The following is a 23,519-nucleotide window of genomic DNA, read 5'->3' on the forward strand; positions in this document are numbered from 1 at the left end:
GAGAGTTGGATCATAAAGAAAGCTGAGCGCCGAAGAATTGATGCTTTTGAACTGTGGTGTTGGAGAAGACTCTTGAGAGTCCCTTGGACTGCAAGGAGATCCAAGCAGTTCTTTCTAAAGGAGATCAGTCCTGGGTGTTAATTGGAAGGAATGATGCTAAAGCTGAAACTCCAATACTTTGGCCACCTCATGTGAAGAGCTGACTCATTGGAAAAGACCCTGATGCTGGGAAAGATTGAAGGCAGGAGGGGAAGGGAACGACAGGATGAGTGGTTGGATGACATCACTGACTCAACGGACATGAGTTTGATTAAGCTCTGGGAGTTGATGATGGACAGGGAGGGCTGGCATGCTGCAGTCCATCAGGTCGCAAAGAGTGAGACACGACTGAGCGACTGAACTGAACTGATTTTAGGAACAGATTCTATGATCTCAATCCTTGCATCTCCTCATATCTAGAGAAGCACTAAATCCCTTCATGGTGACATCAGACCCTCATGACTAACAAAAAACCTTTTGTAAAATGAGTGCTTCATGTTATTGAATTTCTCCTTTCACCAAAACGTTATATATTGATTTTCCCCCACTGCTGCTTTGGAGCAGTCTCTCAGAGCTATCGGAGATGCTGCCTCTGGGTCTGCAGTCCTCATTTTGTCCCAAATAAAACTTAACTCGCAACTCTCAAGTTGTACATCTCTTTTTTTAGTCATCAATCCCATCTCTCTCTAACTGTAGCCTCTTTTCCCTCCTCAGCCCTTTTTGCTTGGCCAGCGCCTTCTGATTTTTTTGTCCCCAGTCAGAAGCCTCCCCTGACATCTTGAAACTGGCTTAGGTGCCTTTTTCGGGTGCTCCTGGACGGCCCTGCCATCCTGCCATCACTGCATTCCCCACGGCCCTTTCACTTGTCTTCGTCACTGACCAAGTTTCTGGAGGGTTATTCTCATTACACCCCCAGTGCCTGAAAACTAGTAGACCTTCGGTAGTTTTTGAATGTGTAAAGAAAACTTAAGAGTGAAAAGTACCTACCAATGCTAGGCACGGAAGTGATTTAGACAATTTTTTTCTTATAATCTGGAGAAGGAAATGGCAACCCACTCCAGTACTCTTGCCTGGAGAATCCCGTGGACAGGGGAACCTAGCAGGCTACAGTCCATGGGGTCGCAAAGAATTGGACACGACTGAGCGACTTCACTTTCTTTGCGACCAGGGCTGTACCCTGCCAGGGTCCTCTGTCCATGGGATTTTTCAGGCAAGAATACTGGAGTGGGCGGCCATTTCCTCCTCCGGTGGTGGGGCGGGGGGGGGGGGGGGGGCTCTTCCTGACCCAGGATTCGAACCCGTGTCTCCTGAGCGAGGGGCAAGTCAGGTAGGAAGGAGCACAGAGTCTGTCGTCTAGGGCTAGGACGCTCGCTTCCCAAGCGGTGTGGCTCTGCTCTCTGCCTGCCTAAAGCGCTGGTGGCCCTAACCCCGCTTCCGGGACTGAACCCACATCCCACCCCCAGTGCCAACTGGTATTAGTGCGCAGGCCCGGCCCGCTCCTCCTCCCCGGGGCCCCACCCCTGCCCGGATGCCCCTCCTACCCCGTGCCTGGCAGGGGACGGGACCACGGGGTCGGACCCTGGGGTGCCGGGGCGGAGGGGCGGGCCGGACCCCACTGGCTTTACTCTGCGAAAATGCGGTGGAAAAAGGCAACGCTGCAGTTCCAGGTGGCTTGGGGGCGTGGCCGGTGTTCCCCGAAAAGGAGTCGCTAGCCAATTTGAGACCCCGGTTCCCCTGTCAGCCTCACACAGGGACGCACGTAGGGCCGCCGGAAAGCCGTCAGGTAGTCGGCTGACGAGTTTGGAAGCTCCTCAGATTCGCCTCTTGTGAAGTCCGAGGGTGGTTATAAACCCCAACTGTCACGACAAGTTTGTTTTTCCGACAAGATTCCGACTCCGCCAGGCTGTAAACAATGACTTTGCCTTAGAAGTGGCAGTTGCCTAGGAAGAACTTGGAAAAGCCGTTTGAGTTGAACTGCCAAGTCCGAGCGTTTGAAGCTCCTCAGAAGTTTACTTGAACTGTGGCCCAAACTGTATCTTTTCCACAAGGGCTGGACATGTTTCAGGAATCTGGTGCTTCCTTGGAGAATGTTTTCCTCGGCCTGAACTGGAAGCTGCTCTCCATATTCTGCATTTCTTGTTCTCATCCGTTGAAACTGACCTTGTCCCAGTCCCTGAGAGCCCACCGTGTGTGAAGCAAGCCCACCGTGGCGCAGTAGTCAAGGCCACACTCACTCTGCCCCTTCTGATGCCAACTCGACGTCTCATCAGGAAGTTCGCCGGGCGTTTTGGAACCTGAGGCCTCCGTTCTGTGTCTGCTCTGCATTTCCTTCTTAAGCACCTACTATTGGATCTGTGCCACAACACCCTGTACACCACCTCAGGGAGAGGACTCACATTTTCAATTTACCTAGTAGATGTTTTTTGATCTATCTCCCCCATGAGGCTGGCAAACCTTAGGCCAGAAACATTGTTGTTCCTTTGTCGGCACAGTCCCTGGCACTTAGAAGTATGGTTGTGGAAAGAAGTTCCTTCAGTAGTCAGGAAGGAAAGCGTCTTCATCGTGTGGATTGTTTCCTTGACTGTGGAGAACAGGTCAGACAAGAAGATGCATTCAGATAAAGTATGAGGCATTGGAAATAAGGGGACAACACTTCCTTAATTTTATCTTTTATATTTTGAAGTCTCTCAGGATAGATGTTTGAGCCAAATAACTGCCAGTTCTTGCATTTTACATCTACCATTCTTTCCTCTCCACCTTTAACCCACACTTACATTGAGAGCAGTTATTCTAGGAATTCTGGAACTGTTAAATTATTTGTATTCAGTTAACAGATTTTCATCTTTAACATTCCTTCCTTCTCCACATATTTCCATGCAGTACTCCATACATATTGGGTACTATAGGGATATTAATTTTGGGTGGTAGACTTTTAATGATCATGGAGGGCTAAGTGTTGAGTTTTCATTTCTCAAAGAAAGGAATCATGTTTGCCCTCATCTCTAACATTCAGCTGTAGATGATTTTTAAATTTTAAATATTCAAATAATGTTGCCGAACGTTGTATGCCTATTTAACAATACTGTCTGTCATTTCTCAAAACATTTTTGGACATGTTTTAAGCCATAAGAAAAGTAGACTTGCTTCTTTATAGTAACTCCTCAAATACCCCAGAACTCTAAAGGCAAAATGAGCAGGCATGGCAAATGCAGTTAGAGTCCCCACTCTTCCTCCAAATTTCTAAATTCACAATTAGTGTTCTTTCAACATGAGAAGACTAAAATATCTTCGTTTTCTGAAACGAAGGAACATAATAATTTACTGACCTTATTTAACCAGAGGAAACACATGGTGTCATTTAACACTAACTCCAGATTTGGATCAAATTTTGAGAGAGCAATGTCTGTGATTGAACTAAGCATCTCCTGCTGGAAAGGAGTCATGCAAAGCTTGGTTTGTTCAACTGAGAACAGAGCAGGCCAAAGTTTACAATTATATTCCCTGGGTTTCTACAGGTTATTAAAATATTTGGCTAAATGGTTGAATACACTTAACTGAATATCACAATATTTTCAGATACAACATTTGAAATTGAGCTAATTGCTCTTCATCTGCTTCTCAAATCTCAGAGATTCCCTTGGCAATGGGCTATGGGCTTTGCAAAATCATAGACTAATGGGACACAATTTCTGGGAGAATTGATTTTGCTAAACGGTCTTTAACTTAAATATTTTATATTAAAATACACAGTATGTATAGAATGCAACATTTGTACAAATTTTTAGGATATAACAGAGCATTTCAAAGAAAATTTTGCTTGCAGTGCTGGCATTGTCTCTCCAGTTGCCAAAGATATGTGTTCATTTTTGTTTTCCTTGAGATTGTTTGGGAGAAATTTAAGATGCTCTAACCTAATATGTTAATCTCAGTCAGAGCTCACTAAATGACCTTTAGAAAATCTAACCAACCTTGACATTGTGTCTGGTCCTTATCATTCTTTCTCCAACAATACAAGGAGCTCATCTAAAGTTTATACTACCTTTATGGACTGAGAGAAGCGTGCCAAGTTATTATGAACTTTCTCTTTTTTCTTTCTTTTTTTCCCCTCCTAATTGTCTATAAACACCTATGTATTGTATATGAGGCTCATGGTTTCAGACCATGCTGGTTATCTCACACTGGTTGTCCCTTTCCCAAGAGTGCCAGTTCCCACACATACACACCAGCTTTGCATGATCCTTACCTCTGACTTAGAACTGTTCACATTAAGTCTACTCGCTCTGTAGTACCCTTAGTTTCTCCTTCCAGCTTCTTTCTAGAAATTTATGACTGCTTCTTCGGCTAGCCTATAGAGATAAGAGGTTAAAACATGAGATAGTTTCTGCTAAAATCTGATATGCCATTTCTGCATTTCCCAAGTTGGCTAAAGGTAAACAAGTTTATGATGCCATTTTATATAATTTTTAAGCCTGATATTTTCTTTAATTTTTTCAATTATTTCAACTCCTCCAGGTTTTGCACAAAGCCTGATAAAATCTGTTAGAGAAACTTTCTATAATCGAAAAAATAAAGGAACATGATATAAAAGTACTTAGAATATAGAGATCAGAGTCTGAATTATGGATTTATTTTAAAAATACTGTCAAAATACCCTAACAAACGACCCTACTCTCCCTAACATAAGCCTGAGTAAGAGCAGGAAGGAAATGAACAGCCCACTGAGAGAAGAAAGACACTTACTCAACAGACTTCTCATTATACTCCAGGGAATCAAAAGGTAATGTCCAGGAAGAGAGTGGAACAGGGTGGAGAGACCCATCGTGGGACAGATTTATGGTCCCTTCATCCACTGAAGATGTTATTTACGAGAGACATGCAGTCAGGTCAGTGAAGAGTACAGAGAATGCATGACTCTGGACTTGACTCTAAACCTCATCATTAACTATGGCACAAATCATGTTTCCCATCCAAGCACACAGTAACTTAATGCTGGATCTCAAGAGGTGTGCAATTAAGTCATACCAGCACTAGTCAGAAGTTTTAAATTAAACAGACATGATGTATATTAATGGCCTAATGTGACATCAAAAGAGCAGTTTGGGATTATTTTCTTTCTTTCTCCAAACGGGCTTTGATCTGGCTCTCTCTCATATTGCCAGGATTAGTATGATGTCTAGAGGCTCAGTGTTAGAAATGGGTTGCCACTTAAGGACTCGCTGTGCGGCTGCAGCTGCCACTTACTAAATTCAATTTCCTGCATAAAGACAGGACCATCATCAGTTCTGCTTGAAACAAAGCAAAGCACACTCGGGAAGGCTTAGGATATTGTACTAAAAAATAACATAAAGAGTGTGTTTCTATTATTTTATTTTATGACTCTGCTGTTTTTCAACTATTTTAACATAGAAGAAATAAAAAAGAATTGAAATTAACCTGTATAAAATATAATACTTGAAAATGGCATGAAGTGAAGTGAAGTGAAGTTGCTCAGTCGGGTCAGACTCTTTGCGACCCCATGGACTATAGCCTGCCAGTCTCCTCCACCCATGGGATTTTCCAGGCAAGAGTACTGGAGTGGGTTGCCATTTCCTTCTCCAGGGGATCTTCCTGACCCACGGATTAAACCCAGGCCTACCCACATTGTAGGCAGATACTTAAGTGTCTGAGCCACCAGGGAATATCCCGAAAATGGCATAGATTCAGTATATCAGTAAAGCACAAAAACCGAAGGAAATATAATCATTTGATTTCAAAATAATCCTCTTACTCCTACTGTCCTGCTGCTGCTGCTGCTGCTAAGTTTCTTCAGTCATGTCCGACTCTGTGCAACCCCATAGATGGCAGCCCACCAGGCTCCACCGTCTCTGGGATTCTCCAGGCAAGAACACTGTCCTACTCAGTGCAAATAAGCAAAGATGAATAAAAAATACAGTGTAGGTCAGTAAATAAAATGGAGACCTTGAATGCCCTTTCTACTGCTGAGGAATTTGAGAGAGATATTTCTTCTTTTTGTAAATGTCAATTGATCTCATGAGCTTAATTCGTCATTTGTCATTCCTTTTCACGTCCCAGCATCCAAGCACTATTTCTTATATTTGCAAACCCCCATCACCAGTACAGAAGCTGAAAATGTTGGATATTTCCTTTTCTAGTAGGACAGTCTTCCATTTAGAGTGGAGGACTCAAGATCCTCCCTATTAGATACCTCTCTCTAGGACTTTGTGTTGGAAACTAGTGATACAAAGCTGTAGAGATCACACTGCCTCTGTTCTGGAACAGGTAGACACAATGGTGGTTTTGGCAACCACTTCCCAGAGGCAGCAAAGACACATTTTTTGTCCTTGTTCAAGATTTGATGTTGGGGCTTCCCCAGTGGCTCAGTTCAGTTCAGTTCAGTCAGTCATGTCTCTTTGTGACCCCATGAACTGCAGCACACCAGGCCTCCATGTCCATCACCAACTCCTGGAGCTTACTCAAACTCATGTCCATTGAGTCGGCAATGGCATCCAACTATCTCATCCTCTGTCATCCCCTTCTCCTCCCACCTTCAATCTTTCCCAGCATCAGGATCTTTTCAAATGAGTTAGCTCTTAGTATCAGGTGGCCAAAGTATTGGAGTTTCAGCTTCAACATCAGTCCTTCCAATGAATATTCAGGACTGTGGCTTGATGGTAAAGAATTCACCTGTAATGCAGGAGCCACAGGAGACATGGGTTTGGTTCCTGGATCGGAAGGATCTCCTGGAGAAGGAAATGGCAACTCACTACAGGTTTCTTGCCTGGAGACTCACAGAGGAGCCTAGTGGGCTACAGTTCACGGGGTCACGAAGAACTGGATATGAATGAAGCAACTTGGCATGCATGCAAGACTTGATGTTAGTGGTACAAGTTGCAATTTGTGTGCCCAGCAGATTCCCTCTGTAGCATTATTATGGGCATGGTTCCCAGCTCATCTGCAACCCTTAAATATTATGATTCTTTTTTTGGGGGGGAAGAAACAATTTTATTTTTTAATTTCATGCTTCAAATTCATGTATGTACATTAAGTACTATATAAAATTTGTTTTTAGGATAACATCATTTGACTTGGACAGTACTATCTCACCTCAATTTATTTGGAGAAACAATTTAGCCATTCTGCTTAAAAGTATAAAAAAAGCTGCCAAATTAGAAAATAGATCCCTCCACCCCATACACACACTTTACTTTTACTACTGGGATGGCTGTTTTAATTAGCATGTTTAAAGTAAGCAAAACATATTATCAAGGTATTATGCAAGAAATTACATCTTTTGCAATAAGTTGGTCTCTTGGGTTGCACCTGTTGACAAGAAAAAAAAGTACACTGATGTTGTACACTATACTCATAGGTTACACAAGTTGCTGAAAGCCAAAAGGAATCTTTAAGGTTGGAGGGACTGCTTAATAGTTAATCTTTGGGTTTAAGGAAAAAAAATAACCCCACACAAGTTGTTGAAAGCCAAAAGGAATCTTAAAGGTTGGAGGGACTGCTTAATAGTTAATCTTTGAGTTTAAGGGAAAAAAATAACCCCATCTTTGGGTTTAAGGAAAAAAAATAACCCCATACTCTCAAAAATAGCAAGTGTTTTAGCAGCTTAAAACCTTTCAGTTATATAAAACTTCTTACACTAGGATTTACTTTGAAATATAGTTTACAGCAAGATCAATTATGACATACATACACTGGCACTTCAGCACAAAGGCAAAATTTAAAAACAGGTTGGTTGGTTTGTTTTTTTGACCTTTAAAATTAGGCCATAGTATAAAAGAGTCCATGTCTTACATTCAGCAAATTCATACTAAAATATTATATTTTTGTAGGATAAATGCCAACAAAACTTTACATATGCTACAATTTTATTACATATATCTACATGGCTCTTTCCTAGGTATGCAGAACTTTCACATTATAAAGCTCCCAACTTTAAAAAACCTTTGCAGGGATGATTTGAAGCCATATCACTGTCAGAATAGCTTGTGCAGTGCCATCATACAAAAATGTATTTTGAAAGCTACTCTGAACACCAAATACTGTTTCTATAAAAAATGGTTTTGGTGCATTTGTTGGCAGACACCCATCCACTGCACATAACAGGGCCAATGGGGTATACTTGTTTCATTCTAAATAGCCCCTAGTGCCCTTTCCACATTCACCACCATACAGTTCATTAAAATACAACTATTCTCTAAAAAAAAAAAATTCACATTTTCTTTAGGCAGTGCATCAGGTTATTGTCATACTACTGGTTTAGGCATACTGATTTAGGTGTCTCTAGGACAATAACGTCTCAAAGATTCAAATAGTTTTCAACCCTTGTATGTCTTTAACTGGATGCTTATAATCAGATTTACCATATCTTAACAAGTCAATCTGCTGACCCATGAAATGATAATCTTTAGTATTTTCCCCCAACAAGCAATAAAAAAAGTCGATTCCTTTAAATTCCCCAAATCTAAACTTGAATGGTTTCACTTGTATGGTTACTCAATTGAGAACACTAGTAAAGAGATCAAATACAATTATCCATAATTCAGTTATTTTAAACTGTACTGATTCTATCATCACAGTGCCCATAAAACAATTAAGATGAAGTCTAATTATATTTTCTACATTAATCAGTTTTACAGATTAATTCCCTAGTGAATTTGGTCTGAAACAATTGCCAGTTATCCTTAAATATGACTAAGTTTAAATGTTAGTACTTTATCTCATTTTATACCTGTACTTTATGTAAGGTTTTAGGTTGAAATGTCATTATTTCTTTATCAGAAGGATTAAAGGAAACAGGAACCCAGTGGCTTGCTGGTTTAGGAAGAACACTTGGTGGTGGTGGCTCACTAAATTTGGCCCCGGCATAGTTCTGATTAGTTTAAGACTTAAAAAGTACGGTGGGACTTGATAAGCTAGAGTTCCAGTTTTGATTGTTTGGAAAATTTTTGTTCTTCCCCCCATTTGCATGGCCTGCCATGCAGCTGATGATGAATTATAAGTATGTCCTCTTTCCTTTTTCTTGTGAACAATCTTCATCTGGGAATTCTGATCCTTGGTCTTCTGTCTACTAAGCTGTTGTTGGTTCTTACTAACATTTCTAGTTTGAGGGGCTGGAATGTTATACCTCTCTCCACCACCCATCTTCAGCTTCTTTGTCACCTTTAAGTTGCTTTTCTGATTGCAGGATTTCCACTACCTGTCCTCTTCTTTGCTGCCGTGCCCAGGATAATAGATGTTGCTTTCTGACAGATCCTTTCCTTTGTCTCAATACAGTTTTCATGGGCTGATCTGCTGAGTTCAGCCTAGGAGCTGAGGCCAACATCTGAGTCTCCTCAGCACACAAGTTTGACAGAAGTCTTAGCGATTTCAAGCCCAGGGCTACGGCGGTGGTGGCTTCTGCTTGGCTTCAAAGCCCCGCTCCCCTTCCAGGGAGAGACGAGGCATGGCACCCACGAGCTAGCTGCTGGCCACCTCAACGTCTCAACTGACCTCCCCTAAATATGATTCTCTGGCTTCTGCAGAGTCTATGATCTACTCAGCGCATTTTTTTTAAAATAAAAAATACTAGTTTCTGCTTAAAATAGTTTGAATTTGTTTCTGTTGCTTATAACAAGAACCTTAATTCATATAGAAACCAATGACAGGAGCAACTGCAGGCCAAAGCCTCTCAGGAAGCTATCATCATTTGGATGCTCTGTGTGACAGCAAGAAAAATCCTTCAAGTATTAAAGGACAGAACTCTGGGAACCCATGCCGTACAGTGGCAAACTTCTAACCAGAATGGTATCTGAAAGCGCTCACTAAAGGTAAGACTTCGGAGAAACAAGTGGCAACGGACATAAAATGATATGAAAGCCACAAGGAATTGAAGAAATCTACAAGTGGGTGGTTATTGCTGGATAGTTTAAAGAAAGAGAATGTCCAGCTCAGAGTCCTAAATTGCTGGCCAAGGATCAGCTGAAAACAAAAAACTTTCTATGATGGTACTTAAAAAAAACTTGTCTTTTGCAGCTACTGGACTAAGGTAGATAAAGCCAAACCGAAAGTTGGATCTTATTGATTGCCAAACTATATTAGTTGAATTCACAGATTCCCCAGTTCTAAAAGTGAAAATTGCAACTCTGTCTGGAAAAGAACATTACCCCCGGATTGAAACAGATCGTGTATCGAATCTCTAGCATATTCTGAGCCTCCCTTACTAAAGAAAGTTTCCCTGCTTCTCTTCTTGTGAATCTATCTTGCCTTATTTGAAGCTCCTACAACAATTTACTTGCAAGAGTAAGTCAGTTCTTCACTTGCCCTCTGCCCTCTGTTGTTTGTAAAAATACAACTATAATCAGAACCACTTATAAACTCAGATTTTTGCTAATTTCTATTATGGAAAAAATAAGATGGAATACCCAAGTGATATTCTGATGGTGCTGGATCAAATAGGAAAGATTAAATTCTAGATTAGGCCTAAATTATCGATGTGGGTGAAATTACCAGAGATTCTGAAATTACTTGGCTAGGGGAAATTTTACCTATATGCTCCATTTTTATATTAAAAGCTGGTCCACTGAAGCCAGTAGAGGCAATCTGGTGTTCAGACCTGCTACAATAAATCTTCAAGTAGGCCTGATGATGCAGAAAGCCACAAAAGCAGAAGGAACCAGATTACATACCTGCAGTTGACTAAGAAATTTCCTTCATGGAAGTGGGCCCCTGAATGGAAGTAAGTGGGCCCCTGAATGATGGCATGGGCTTTCCTGAATTGATATGAAAGATAGTCAGCCATGTTTCTAAACTCTATTGACCTGAAGAATTCATGATTCTGTGAGGTCTGCTGAGACCACCAAACTTAAGGTATACCTCTGTGGTTAACAGTGGGGATCCTTAGGTGTTTGACTGCACACACCAAGCATGTATCATTAATCATTTCTGTATATTTTGCAGCGATTGTAAAATGAAGTGAGAGAAGTCTTAGCCAAGTCAGAGTAGTCGTTCTCATCAATGTACAAATATGGACTCACTTTTGTGGACTGCCTAGGGAACACAGCCTCTCCTATCAACAGGAAATTGGATTAAAGATTTACTGAGCATGGTCCCACCCATCAGAGCAAGTCTCAGATTCCCCCACAGCCAGTCTCTCCCATCATAAAGTTTCCACAAGCCTCTTATCCTTAGCCATCAGAGGGCAGACAGAATGAAAACCATAGTCACAGAAAACTAACCAAAGTGATCACACAGATCACAGCCTTGTCTAACTAAGAGAAACTATGAGCCATGCCATTTAGGGCCACCCAAGACAGACGGGTCACGGTGGAGAGGTCTGACAAAATGTGGTCCACTGGAGAAGGGAATGGCAAACCCCTTCAGTATTCTTGCCTTGAGAACCCCATGAACAGTATGAAAAGGCAAAAAGATAGAACACTGAAAGATGAACTCCCCAGGCTGGTAAGTGCCGAATATGCTACTGGAGAAGAGTGGAAAAATAACTACAGAAAGAATGAAGAGACGGAGCCAAAGCAAAAACAATGCTCAGTTGTGGATGTGACTGGTGATGGAAGTAAAGTCCGATGCTGTAAAGAACATTACATCGGAACCTGGAATGTCAGGTCCATGAACCAAGGCAAATTGGAAGTGGTCAAACAGGAGAAGGCAAGAGTGAACATTTTAGGAATCAGTGAACTAAAATGGACTGTAATGGGCTTAATTTAATTTAATTCATATGGCCATTATATCTACTACTGTGGGCAAGAATCCCTTAGAAGAAATGGAGTAGCCATCATAAGTCAACAAAAGAGTCTGAAATGCAGTACTTGAGTGCAATCTCAAAAATGACAGGATGATCTCCGTTCGTTTTCAAGGCAAACCATTCAAAGTTACATTAATCTAAGTCTATGCCCCAACCACTAATACTGAAGAAGCTGAAGTTAAACAGTTCTCTGATGACCTACAAGACCTTCTAGAACTAACACCCAAAAAAGATGTCCTTTTCATCGTAGGGGACTGGAATGCAAAAGTAGGAAGTCAAGCGATAACTGGAGTAACAGGCAAGTTTGGCCTTGGAGCACAAAACGAAGCAGGGCAAAGGCTAACAGAGTTTTGCCAAGAGAACACACTGGTCTCTTCCAATACACTGAACCCTCTTCCAACAACACAAGACATGATTCTACACATGGACATCACCAGATTGTCAATACCGAAATCAGATTGATTATATTCTTTGTAGCTGAAGATGAAGAAACTGTCTACAGTCAGCAAAAACAAGACCGGAGCTGACTGTGGCTCAGATCATGAACTCCTTATTGCCAAATTCAGACTTAAATTGAAGAAAGTAGGGAAAAACCATTAGGCCATTCAGATATGACCTGAATCAAATCCTGTATGATTATACAGTGGAAGAGACAAATAGAGTTAAGGGATTAGATCTGATAGAGTGTCTGAAGAACTATGGATGGAGGTTCATGACATTGTACAAGAGGCAGTGATCAAGACAATGCCCAAGAAAAAGAACTGCAAAAAGGCAAAATGGTTGTCTGAGGAGGCCTTACAAATAGCTGAGAAAAGAAGCTAAAGGCAAAGGAGAAAAGGAAAGATATACCCATTTGAATGCAGAGTTCCAAAGAATAGCACAGAGAAATAAGAAAGCTTTCCTCAGTGATCAATGCAAAGAAATAGAGGAAGACAATAGAATGGGAATGACTAGAGATCTCTTCAAGAAAATTAGAGATAACAAGCCAACATTTCATGCAAAGGTGGGCACACAAAAGGACAGAAATGCTATGGACCTAACAGAAGCAGAAGATATTAAGAAGAGGTGGCAAGAATACACAGAAGAATTATACACAAAAGATCTCCATGACCAAGATAATCACAATGGTGTGATCACTCGCCTAGAGCCAGACATCCTGGACTGTGAAGTCAAGTGGGCCTTAGGAAGAATCACTATGAACAAAAGATGCTCAGTTTGACTTACAATAAGTGACATGTAAATTAAAACTAGAGAGAAATCATTTCCTACCAATTAAATTGGCAAAATGCCAAAAGCAGGACATCCCAATCTATTGGTAAGGTTGTGGGAAAACTAGCAGTCTCATAAACTACTGGCTGGAGTACAAAAATGGAACGGCCTCTACGCTCTAAAATAATGTCTGTATTCATTCATCTGATTACAAATGCATGTACCCTTTAATTCAACATTCTTATTTCTAGGCCTCTAGCCTAAAGATATATGTGTATACAAAATGATACATGTACCAGGCGATTTATTGCAGCATTCTTTGAAATGGAAAAGATTGGAAATAATATATGTTCACTCTTTGCTAATAGGAAGCTATCACTTTACGTTATATCCACACAACCCAATTCTGTGTGACTGTGAAAAAATTGTGAGCTTCATCCATTTACATAGAAGATATGTAGGATATATTAAGTGAAAAGCAAGGTACAGAACAGTGTGGATAATATGCTGCTGCTGGTGTGAGAAAGGTGAGGGGGAGTAAGAGTATTTGTTGCTGTTGCTTATAAGCCCTCTTACCTGACAGAGTGAGAGTATATCTGTATCTACATATTTACACATACCTATAAATATTTTAATACATAATCAATTGTATCTAAATTAAACTAAATATGAGTTGATACCAAGATCTCTAATTCTCATCCGTTACCACATGGATCATTTTAACCTCCTCCCCTTGCTTCTCAGTAACCCCTCCTCCAACAATGAAAAACCTAACTCTCAGGGGCCCTCATGCATTTAGTTAACTATTCAGTTTCAACACACATTCATGGAGGTATCAGAATTGTTAACACATATTCCTGTGGGAAACAACTTTATCAATCAGACTACAGGGTTTATGAGTAAGGTTCCGTTTTCCTTTCGTCTTACAGACTGCATTCATTTCCAAGGTTACTTAGGTCAGCAACTTTTCCCCACTCCTTTTGGTGAGGCTGTTTCATAGACTTGTAACACATTTAGATTCTTTTGTCATTTTCTGTATTCCATCCTGGGATACCCTTACCTCCTAAATGATCTTGTAAATACTTGCATACATTAAGGGTAACTCTTTGTCTTGTAAAGTTATAAGGGTTTTGACTAACACAGTGTCATGTACGCACCATTTCAGTATCATAAAGAATTCATACCTTAAAAAATCTGAACATTTTAAAAAACAGTTTTGAGATATAAACCTTACATGTAGTAACTGTACTTACTTAAAGCAAGTGATGAGCAGTTTCAGATTGGAGATGCATCACTTTACAGGGCCTTCAGAAATATAAATCCCCTGAAGGAATATTATCTACTCAAAGACAGATATAGAGATAAGTCACAAATCTAAAGGTTTTTTATTTTTTAACTCAACAAAAGAAATACACACTCACTGTAGAAAAATGATCACTGCAGGAGGCATGAGTTTGATCTCTAGTCAGGGAACTTAGATGCAACCTGCTATGCGGTGCAGCCCCCCAAAATAGGTAAAAATTTTTTAAAAAAGAAAAATGACCAGAGATAAACAAAAAGGAATAAAAATCACGTATCATCCTGCCACTCAGAGATAATCCCTGTAATCACTTTAATGTCTACAATTGTTTTTAAAAAATGCATTTATCTAGTTTTTCAACAAAAATAGAGATAAATGTTTAACATTATTGTTTTGCTTCTCAATACTGTTTTATGTTAGTCATGAGGTTGGTCCTAAGAATATAATTTTATTACCTGTCTTTTTATCAGAGTATTCAATATTGTCAACATTTTTTCATATCAATCAATATAATTCTTTAGCATCATTCCTGATAGTTGGTTGCATAGTATTTTATTTTATGGATATAACAATTCATGTAACAAAACTCTGTTTTGGAAAACTAAGTTATTCCCAGACTTTTTGCTCTTAGTTTGCTAAATTCTTATATACATCCTCAATTCTTTTCTTGGGATAAGGTCCTAGAAGTGGAAACTACAGGGCAGTCTTGTCAGACGACTTCAAATCAGATCTCCCATCTTTGCTTGTTGGGCCCCTGGGCTACTGAATTCCCTGAGGTGATGCAGATCAAGGGCCAGTTCACTCTGACCACTGCCTCGGAGAAGAAGAAGGTCTGCGTGGCCCACGACTCACCTCCAGGCAGGACTGAAGGTCACTACAGTAAGGCTGGGGTGTTTCATCCATTGTCATCGTGGATAGTTTGCTTTCAAAATATTCAAAATGTACCGACAGAAAGAAAGCCTGAAAATTGTCAAGTTTTAATTTGAAAAATGTTTTCATGTAAAATTTTAACCAGCATCCTGCTCCCATTTTGTTCCATATGTTAAACAATTTAATGTATGGCACATTTGAGTGACTAAACTGACAGACATTGATGCAGTTAGGCCAAATATTGATCTTAAAATATACTATTTTACATTTTAATTAATATCTGATTAATGTCTCAGATTGTAATGTATACCATACAGACTCAATTTTCATAGTGGGAACATATTCCAAGAATTCTTTACCAGCTGCTTAGAACTAGAATGAATTTACCTATTGAAAGCGATGTTATGAATTAGTTGTCAATACCTCAATTCTCACATAAAATCCATCTGACTTCTAGTGTAGCTGCAAAATTAATCAGGAGTTCCGTGGTCAAGCTACAACTCCTACCCTAAAGATTATGCTGGATTATGGAGAGTTATGCCAAGAAGGCTTCCCTCACAGCACACTGGGTAAAGAATCTTCCTGCAATGCAGGAGACCTGGGTTCATCCCTGGGTCAGGAAGATCCCTTGGGGAAGGAAATGGCAACCCACTCCAGTATTCTTGCCTGGAGAATCCCATGGACAGAGGAGCGTGGCGGGCTACAGTCCATGGGGTTGCAAGAGTCGGACACAACTTAGCAACTAAACCACCATATGCCAAGAAATGAAGTTCCTCAAACAAGCCAGCACCCTGCTCCCTGATGCCCAGTCCCATGCAGTCCCTTCTGGGGACAGACGCTCTGCTGCTGAACTGCAGATCCAGGCAGAAAATAGGCACCTCCTGTTGGGTGTGACTTCATGAAGGTAAGGGAAACTCTTACCTTCACAAGTGCTGGTTGGACCTTAACTGGCTCAGGCTTTTCCAAAGTTTCCATCTGGGACAGGACCACCTGGGTAGCCGTGAGTCAAAGCAGCGTGATGGGAACAGACTCCCCTTGGACACACCTTGGTGAGACAGGCCTGAAGTGACGCTCTCTCACATTTCACTTTCTCTGCGAGCCTCCTCCTGACTCTTCCTATCTGTGGGCTCCCCGAGCACATAGGATGACGCAGACCGTGGTGCACTCACCTGTCACTGCCGTTTACACATCTGTGTGCTTCATTTCGGTTCAGTGGGGCCCAATCCCGGCTGTACTTTCCAATCATCCAGAGAGCCTCAAACACTCTTGGTACCCAGGCTCCACCCCATCCAATGAAAGCACCACCTCTGAAGGGGGGAGCCCACACATCAAGTGTTCTCCAATCTCCCCAAGGGATTCTAATATTCAACCAGGATTCAGAGCCACTTCCCTAAAGGAGTTCTTTGAAAGCAGGCACACGCTGGTTCATCGTTTGTGTTAGATGAGCTAATAAATCTCTTAGAAGAGTTCTGGCCTACACTCAGCTCTGGATAGCTGGGTGGTCAGTAGTAGTAGTGTAGTAGCAGCAGTAGTAGGAACTCCCCACTGGCCAAGCAGGGTTTCTGACATACAGTAGCCACCTTCCCACCAACTGAACTCACATAAAACTATATATTCTGAAGACACAGAAAAGAGAGCACAAGAAAAATAACCCTTTAGAAGGTGATTACATGGACCCCTCCACTCTATAAGCCTAGGTACCAGAGAAGTCTTGCAACTGGCAACCTGGATCTGCCTTTCCTTCTGTAAGCCTTAGTCCTACGGGCCTGCTTTTCACAGTGTGAGCATCTTGCTGTCCTGTATACAGACAATTTGAAGTTTTTGAGTCTATACGATTTTTACCAATTTAGTTAACAGGATAAATTCACTGCAAGTCTGAAGTCTAAGGTTCTATCCCTGGCTCTGTCTCTTACTAGCTGGATGGCTTTGAGCAGTTTCCTCCAGCCTTCAGGGCCACGTTCATCTTTGAATCCCTCTCTTCTCTGATTTGGAAACCTGGGTGAACCCTGTCTTGCACCATCTTGTCTGCTCCTGTGAGTCTGATGGATGAGGCTTGCAGTCATGACTGTGCTGACCTCATTCCTGGCCACCCGGCCCACCTGCTCAGCGAGGCTCTCTCCCCACCAACGCCCCAGGAGGCCTCCCCACACCTGGGGTTGTCAAGGGAGGCTGTTAGTATCAGTCCGAAATTGTTCAACAGCCATGTGTGTTGAATAGTCTTGGAAACCAGTTGCCACTTACACGTTTAGCCCAAAGGAAAAATACTCTGCTGTGGCCAAGGGGAAAGGGTAGTGCCATAAACAAATAAATCTCTTCTTTGCTAGACGCTGGTTCTGGGGAATAAAGAGAACTCTAGGATCCAGCTCAGGCTTTGGGGCATTTCTTTACAAAAACAAAACAAAAACAGGACCATCTGATGTTTAAGCCAGCTTGGCCTTTGCCCTGCTTGTCCTAATCAAGGGAGGTTTCTCAGCCTGGTGCGCTTCAGAACAGCTGGATAGATGCCAAAAACAGCCCCCCAACCCACCCATTCTGGTCAATTTTAAAATTCACAAAATCAATTGGAGAAATAAGGTCAATTCTAGTTAGGGATAAAATAACAGAATTGCCAACATTCTCTTGTTGTATTAAGTGAGACTCTTTGGGTAGGACCATGGAATTCTTGCTTTAACCATAAACAGGTATGTTCTAATGAAATTTGACCTGCATTTAAAAATTGGGAAGTGACAAAGCTTTTAAATCCATGTTGTACGTTTGGAACTGCCGTATGTTAGTTTGGGTTTCTTTTGGTTTTGCTCTTGATTTTAAAGGGGTTGTGGACTGATCTTGCTTTTATGGTTTCCTGAGTGTCAAGTTGGTTTAATGAGATCAAACACATTCTAGAGTTGCCCATTAAATTCATCATCTAAATACATTTGTTCTTCATGACAAAACACGATTAACAGAGTTAGCAACCTCTATTTTTTATCCACTTGCCAACATCTCTCTTGGATCCCAGACTCCTTATGGTTAACAGTGATCACAATCATAGATGGCTGTGAAGTATTTCAGGTCGGCCTCCCCCTTGAGATTGCCAGCTCCACGTGGGCAGGGATGCTGTCCTGTTCATCACGGTGACTCTACACCCACCCAGCAGAATACCTTCCACCCAGGAGGTGCTCTCTGATATTGACAGAATAAGTAGTTTCTCCTGTGTGGGTGGTTTCCTCTTTGGCACTTGTTTCACTCTACAAATTCATTAATCTTTTTCCTGGACATGATTCAGTCTCCTCTTGAATGGAGAGGCCAGAGACAATTCCCCCAGAACTCACTCCTCTCTGGAGGAGTGAACTGTGAGGGTTACTAAGAACTCATCTGAGTCACCGAGGTCTTGTGACACCCCCCCCCCCCCCCCCCGGCCCTTCTAGCCACCTTCAAGAGCTTCTGGAGCTATTTGTCTTACTTCCACATACCCATCTCTGGGAGCACAGCTGCACGGGTCTGTTGCCTCTGGTCTCCAAGGAACCACAAAGAAGCCAAGTTAAACTGAGATCCTTTTCGAGTGCCCCCTCTGCTCATACCAGCTTGTGATTACTGCCCCTCAGCTGGAATGCGGGCGCTGTCAGCATGCATTCCCAGCATCACGTCTCAGCTCATGGTAGTCCAGTCCAAAGGGTTCAGACTGGATGTGTGGTTTAGCACATATGAAGTACTGCTGCCTCTTGCTGATGCTAAGTCTGTGACTTCAGTTTTCTGCTGGTGGTTTACTCGGCCCATTTCTGTTCGATGACACTCCCCTCCCCCACTCCAGTGGTTCATGGCCTTTTAGCCTGTAACTGCTCTTCGTGGACTTACAAGATTAGATTTTCCAGTTTTTCTTTGCTTGAGGTAAGTTTCACAAGTTAGGAATCTGCTCAGACACCAGTTTTCCTAATTTCTATCTCTGTGTGAGAAATACAATCTATTGTCTTCATTGTCTGAGCAGACAAATCTGATTATACCATTGGGGAAACATCAGTTGCCTTTGAAACGATGTTCCCTCTTGTCTTCCATTTGCTATGTAGAAAAAGTACCTGAGTTCACCGGTAGTATCTGGGGATGTGTATGCAGCTATCTACATTTTTTTCCCTGTGTATCCAGCCGATTTTGTTAACCTTTGTGCAAGTTCAATCATCATTTCCTTAAAATGAACGGCGAGCCTGTACTTGAAATACAAATGTTGTGTGAACTCTGCTAGTTTTCTTACCTGCAAAACTAGGATAGGACATACCTCAGTGGGCTGTTGACAGGACTGAATGAATTAATACATGAAAAGTGCTTGGCCTACAGTGCACACTCAATACATACTATTATCTGGTCCTGGCCGTGGAGTGTAGTAACCTCTGTGAGGGCAGAGATTTGTATTTGCTTTGATGTTTGCTGTATTCCAGAGTCGGAAAAGGCAATGGCAACCCACTCCGGTACTCTTGCCTGGAGAATCCCATGGACGGAGGAGCCTTGTAGGCTGCAGTCCATGGGGTTGCTAGGAGTCAGACACAACTGAGTGACTTCACTTTCACTTTTCTGCACTGGAGAAGGAAATGGCAACCCACTCCAGTGTTCTTGCCTGGAGAATCCCAGGGATGGGGGAGCCTGGTGGGCTGCTGTCTAGGGGGTTGCACAGAGTCGGACACGACTGAAGCGACTTAGCAGCAGAGTCAGGAATAAGGCCTGGCACATACCAAATGTACTGAGTCAATCCATCATACTACAGTTTACAGACCAAAGGAAATACTCCCATTCCCACAGTCCTCCTGCTTTGTGCTCTCTCCTCTGCTTATAACACCATTTCTGCTGGTTAAATCATAACCCCTCAATGCTCAATTTAAATACCACCAGTATGAGGCCATTCTTAATTATCCCAGGAGGAAGTCTTTCCCTAGACTACTCTCATGGTACACTGTGTGAACAACTCTTTAGCACTTATCAGTTTTCTCTCTTCTATTTTGTGAACAACTTGAGGAAGTTACCATACCACTCACTACTCAAGACTAGACTATTACCTGACAGCATTGTTTCTTGAATCTATGTATACATGATTCTCAAAAACGGAACGTTAGCCTTGATAACCAAGAGCACTGCAATGCTGTGGCAGTCTTTGCTAGGATTAGCTCTGTATGAAGGCACAGTCCCACCTGCAGTGGGGCCAGGGATAGACATGGAAGAGGCCCCGTGAGTAGAGTTTGCCTGTGTGCACAAGTTCCCCCAGTTACGGGCCATGCCCTCAACTTTTACCAGTCACGTCACATAGGGTGGGATTTGGACCTCGGTTTAAGGCACTTAGGAGAAGCAGTAATAATACCTTGAAGGACTTGGCCTTACTTGATCAAGTAAGGTTCTGCTGTTGTTTTTCAGTTGCTAAGTCATGTCCAAATCTTGGTGACCTCATGTTCCACAGCACCCTAGGCTTCCCTGTCCTTCACTATCTCCCAGAGTTAGATCAAATTCATGCTCATCAAGTCGGTCATGCTATCTAACCATCTATCCTCTGCTGCCCTCTTCTCCTTTTGCCTTCAATCTTTCCCAGCATCAGGGTCTTTTCCAATGAGTTGGCTCTTTGCATCAGGTGGCCAGAGTACTGGAGCTTCAGCTTCATCATCAGTCCTTCCAATGCATATTCAGGGTTGATTTCCTATAGGACTGACTGGTTTGATCTCCCTGCAGTCCAAGGGACTCTCCTGAGTCTCTTCCAGCGCTACAAATCAAAAGCATCAATTCTTTTGCGCTCAGCATTCTTTATCTCACATCTCTACAAGCCTACTGGAAAAATCATAGCTGTGACTATACACACTTTTGTTAGCAAAGTGATGTCTTTGCTTTTTAATGTGCTGTCTAGGTTTGTCATAGCTTTCCTTCCAAAGAGCAAGCGTCTTTGAATTTCATGCCTACGGTTACTGTCCACAGTGATTTTGGAGCCCAAGAAATCAAGTCTGTCATTGCTTCTACTTTTTCCCTTCTGTTTGCCATGAAGTGATGGGACTGGATGCCATAATCTTAGTGTTTTGAATGCTGAGTTTTAAGCCAGCTTTTCACTCTCCTCTTTCACCCTCATCAACAGGCTCTTTAGTTCTTCACTTTCTGCCATTCGAGTGGTATCATCTGCATATCTGAGGTTTTTGATACTTCTGGCAATCTTGATTCCAGCTTGTGCTTCATCCAGCCTGTCATTTCAAGTGATGTACTCTCTGCATGTAAGTTGAATAACAGGGTGACAGTATACAGCCTTGTCATACTCCTTTCCCCATTTGGAACCAGTCAGTTGTTCCATGTTGCTTGGTTCTAATTGTTCCTTCTTGACTTGCATCATGTTTCTCAGGAGGCAGGTGAGGTAGTCTGGTATTCCCACTTCTTGAAGAATTTTCCAATTTGCTGTGATCCACATAGTCAAAGGCTTTAGCATAATCAATGAAGCAGATGTAGATGTTTTTCTGGAATTCCCTTGCTTTCTCTATGATCCAATGAATGTTGGCAACTTGGATCCCTAGTTCCTCTGCTTTTTCTAAATCCAGCATGTATATCTGGAAGTTCTTGGTTCACATACTGCTGAAGCCTAACTGGGAAGGATTTTGAGCATAATCTTTTTTGCATGTTAAATGAGCACAATTGTCTGGTAGTTGGAACATTCTTTGACACTGCCCTTCTTTGGGACTGGTATGAAAACTGACCTCCAGTCCTGTGGCCACTGCTGAGTTTTCCAAATAAGGTAACATGTATAAACATTTTGATAATTATTATAGAATATTACTCATTGCTGTTGGAAAAAAGTTTCAAAGCATATTTAGATAAAAATGGGAGGGGTAGGTCACTTGGAGCGCATACTAATTAGAGCAAGCCGACTCATGTAACTATGCAAGTACCTTGAGTAGACCAACTCAAGTTTGAAGGATCATTCTGAACTATTCAATAACAATGTAAAGATGAGAAAGATCATATTCATGTTGAAAAACATTGCTTTTAAAGAATGTCAGTAACTTACCAGTTATTCCTATATTTCATTTTGGTCCTTATAACCAGTGTCAGAGATTGGATAAATTATAATATTTTCACTTGACCCTTGATAGAAGTTCCAGTCTTCCACTCCCATAGTGATGGCAGTGGGATGTAATCTTGATGGGGAAGAATCTGCTTTTGAACTTTGCAGTATTTAGCACGGTACAACACTGAAAACTGTTGGAAATGTTCAGGCCTTGAAAAATTTGCTTTAATGATTTTAGAAAACTGATTGGGATTTGGTCAATAGTTAGTTAATCAATGTTAAATTCCCTGAACAACATTCCAGATTCAGCCAGGGCTTCCTGCTCCATTTTAGATCAATGATGCACCCTCAGAGGGAGTCTTGGGACTTCTCTGGCAGTCCAGTGGTTAAGACTGTGCTTCCAATGCTGGGGGCATGGGTGCAATCCCTGGCCAGGGAACTAAAATCCCAGGTGTCCTGTGGCACGGCTAAAAAAATACAGGGGGGATGTGTGTAGTTCTGAGGTGTTTAGAAAATAACGTTATTTCCTGTAAGGCATCAGCCATTTTTTGACTGGAAAATACATGGGCATATGCTATTTAAGATTTAGATTGTTAAGAGACAACTAAATCTCAAGCCCACATTCTACTCTGGCCAGTCTTACTGAGGTTATTTTATAGGGCTCAAGAGACTTCTTAATGTCTGGAGAAAATACTTCAGCAAATGGCCTTCTTCAGTAGGTACTGCACAACTAGCTTTGCAGTGTGACTTCAAGTTACTCAGCAGCCTGACGCTTCATGAATGAGACTCTTCGTATCTTTCATAAAATCTAAGTCCTAATTCATGGTCACCCCAGTGATTGGAATCTCATACAGCTGTGATATTCTGACCATTATTCGGATCCTCATCACTGAGCCAATGAGATGCCTCTGTTGAACCACAGCTGTAGATAAATACAAGTTGCTATAAAGCTCAATTAAGGAGAAATGATCTTCAATTTCCTAGTCCATTTATCACTGTTGGCTTCAGTAGTTCAGGGAGACAGCACTCATTCAACAGTGCTTTTGCCTCAAGTTCTGCCACTTGATCTACAACTTAAAGAAAATGAATTTCTCTTCTAATTGGCCATCATTTCTAATATACCATCATTTTAACACTGGGTAAATCCACTATACATAAGAACTTGATTGGTAACTCACAAATATATCCTTAAATGGAACTGAGATGTGACTTCTAGAATGTTACAATAAAAATTATACCCAAAAGGTGATGTTTAACTCATAGACTACTTTGTATGGACTCTGTGACGTCCACATGTGAAGTCCTATGTGAAGGTCATAGGGACTATAGTCTCAGAAGAGACTTGAGACATAAGGCAA

The 23,519-nt window shown here is 41.7% G+C and overlaps 1 long non-coding RNA gene and 1 pseudogene across 1 annotated transcript; one reads left to right on the top strand and one right to left on the bottom strand.

Annotated features, from left to right (window-relative positions):
- The first annotated feature begins 1,289 nt into the window (after positions 1-1,289).
- LOC100848148 (uncharacterized) lies at positions 1,290-10,410 on the top strand. Its single transcript, XR_811378.4, has 3 exons — positions 1,290-2,633; positions 4,806-4,922; positions 9,325-10,410. It is a non-coding gene; the product is annotated as an uncharacterized lncRNA (long non-coding RNA).
- LOC783022 (proline-rich nuclear receptor coactivator 2-like) lies at positions 8,759-9,238 on the bottom strand (annotated as a pseudogene).
- Positions 10,411-23,519: the final 13,109 nt, after the last annotated feature.

This window comes from Bos taurus, chromosome 15 (genome assembly GCF_002263795.3).
Source record: "Bos taurus isolate L1 Dominette 01449 registration number 42190680 breed Hereford chromosome 15, ARS-UCD2.0, whole genome shotgun sequence".
Lineage (NCBI taxonomy): Eukaryota > Metazoa > Chordata > Mammalia > Artiodactyla > Bovidae > Bos > Bos taurus.